The sequence below is a fragment of the Perognathus longimembris genome, unplaced genomic scaffold (assembly GCF_023159225.1).
Source record: "Perognathus longimembris pacificus isolate PPM17 unplaced genomic scaffold, ASM2315922v1 HiC_scaffold_5821, whole genome shotgun sequence".
Lineage (NCBI taxonomy): Eukaryota > Metazoa > Chordata > Mammalia > Rodentia > Heteromyidae > Perognathus > Perognathus longimembris.
The window spans coordinates 211,261-214,278 of record NW_025961291.1 but is presented as its reverse complement, the minus strand read 5'-3'; positions in this window follow the sequence as shown (position 1 = coordinate 214,278).

Here is a 3,018-nt window from a genome sequence, read left to right as displayed (position 1 = left end):
TAGTCAGAACAAATACCTGGAGATCCTTTTAGAGGCAGAACTTGGGCAGTTTGCTGGGATCATGGCAAGCTGGCCAAAAGCATAATGTGGAGGCTAAATGTTACCTGGTACCAATACCACTGTTCATGGTACAGTTCTGTTTGTTGGTGGTGGTTTTTTTTGTATGACATTTAGCTGAAAAGGTAATTACAAAATCATAAAGTTAATACAATTATAGCTAAAATTCATTGAGTGCTTATTCAATAGTGCAGGCAGGCACTATTTCAAGGTTTTGCATGTTTTATTCCCTAATTATAGGGAATAAGCACTATTTATTCTTTAAAAAATTACTCCATGTTTGCAGATGATAAATTGAGGTATAGATAGAATAAAGAAGGGCAGACAGCAAGTAGCTCACAGCCACTGATCAAGTCAAGCAGATAAAGCTCGTAGGGTTAGTTAGTGCCATATGGGACAGCGGCTTCAAAGTAAAAAGATGTCTAGAGAGTGGAAAGACTAGAAAAATACTGGATTTGTGGCTGGGGGCGGGGAACGCCCTATAGAACTCTGCACAGAAGAGTCACATGAAACTATTTTGAAGAGAGGAAGATGGGTGAATCCAGGGCACCAATTAGAAACCATAAGACCAGGCTACAAGTTTCTCAACTGGGGAGTAAAAGTTTGAGGTAGACCGAGGGCAGGAAGGATGGAAAGGGAGGACTGGAAAGGGAATTCATTTGAGCCCTGCTACTTGGGAGAAGGCATTAATGATGATTTGTATGCTTTTTCAGGTTAATGGTGATTGCATTAGTAGGTGGAGAGCCTGTGCTTTTATTGATTGAACTTCCTAATGCTGACCATTCTCAACTACCCTTCCTTTGAAATTATCTTTCCTCCATTGTGCTGGTGATCACTGTTGGACCTCAGCTCTCCTCTCTTCCCACCCTCCTTCTGTGGTTCTTTTCTGAAGTTGGCAGTCTTCACTGTCAAATCTGGGACTCATTTCTTTCCCTCTCCACTATGCTACAGAGTAGATATGCTGTCCAATTAGCTTCATTCTGAAAGCTGCACAATTTCATGGCAGGGGACAGCTGGGGCCCATTCCCATCTTCACCATATTAATTGTGGAATAATAGTCTTAGATACTGTTTTGCTCAAGTGTGAATGTGAAGGATACCTCCATAATGGAGTTTTTCAATGCACCGAGTCTAGAGAAAAGGCTCCCAACACAGTGGTCCCTTGGCAAGTTTTATTTGCTCTTTTTCTTTTCTTCCTTCTTCCTCCTATCCAAAATTTCCCTTCAATTGAAGTCACTTCCCTGATGGGGATTCCTCCTATGTTAACAGAAATAGTCATGGTTTTCATTTGCTTACCAGATGTTAAACTGTGCACAATCACCTTTCATAGATAAACAGCACAGTGATTGTCTTTTGGTTTCAAACATGGAATGAGTTAATACTCTAAAAATATAAGAGATAGGAATGACAACGGGTTATAATCATAAACTGGTTGTACGTGCAACTACTTCAGACAGCGCGGCAAAGTTTAATCTTCCAGTTGGACTCCAAAATACAGCATAAAACAAGCTGTAGTAACATGATATATGAAACATAAAAATGGGCAACCCCCTTCCATATCTAGAAATTGTGTTTGTACAGATGTTAAGAATGATACAATGGCTGATCTTTTATGTAGCAATTAGAGTAGGAATTTTATTTGATGAAACAGATGCTATTGAAACAATTTATCTCAGCAAAGTACTGACTCATACAGAATAATATGAATTTTTTTCTTTTTGCGGGGGGTGGGTAGATGAGCCTAAGTAAACTTGCTAAAAATGTGTTAAAAAAAAAAACCCTAGGGCCTGGGGATATAGCCTAGTGGCTAGAGTGCCTGCCTCGTATTCATGAGGCCCTGGGTTCAATTCCCCAGCAACACATATATAGAAAATGGCCAGAAGTGGCACTGTGGCTCAAGTGGCAGAGTGCTAGCCTTGAGCAAAAAGAAGCCAGGGACAGTGCTCAGGCCCTGAGTCCAAGCCCAGGACTGGACAAAAAAAAACCACCAAAATACCTAAGCTCTTCAAAATAAGCCCAGGGACAGTTCCCAGGCTTTGATCTTGAGCTCCAGGATTGGCATAAGAAGAGGAGGAGCAGGAGGATGTGAAGGAAGAAATGCTTAGGTTTAGCAGCATGAAGTGGGACTATCCTGGGTTTATTTAAACTCTAGCCTTGCCATTCCTACTTATTTGACCTAATCCAGTTACTTCTGTGAATCCCAGTTTCTTTCTCCATTTGAGAATAATAATTTCATCATGTGTCATATATCCTATTAAGTGGACACCTTTATATAAAGACATTAGTTCATTGTCTAGCACAAGATATGTAGTAAATGCTAGTTATTGTTGAAAACTGGGTGTGAAGCAGCTGCAAGCCTTACTAGGTAGGTGCTCTTGGGAGAGTTTGTTAATCTTAATAAGTCCTCAGCTTTGTTTTCTCTTTCAGCCAAACTTCTAAAACTTTTGTGTAAGAACTGAAGGAGTTGTGTGTGTGTGTGTGTGTGTGTGTGTGTGTGTGTGTGTAGGGTATTTCACACTTTATCTAGCCTAAAACAAAACTGATATAGAGTCAGAAAGGAAGTTGTGTGTAGTTTTATTAACCATAGTAAAGAGTTTAGATTTAATTTCAAATATTCTAAGAATACATTGGAAAGTTTAGCTAGAAAAGTGATGCACCGTGTTTTAGAAAGATCCCCTTGATTACTGTGGTGTTGTAGAGAGAGGTTCAGACATGCTATCAATAAATGTGGTGCTCAGAACCATGAAAGAAACAGAGACACGCTCACTAGACAATATGTTGAAAATTAACTATATATTCAGATGAGAATATACGCGCTTCCAGTAGTAAAGAGAGGCACAAGTAAGTTATCAGAAATAGCCCAAATGTCTATGGTCTCAAGTCCTGTCGCACTCTTATTCTTCTCATTCCGTACCTGTGGCTTTATAGTAATTTTCCTGTGATCAGCTGACAGAAGAAGAAA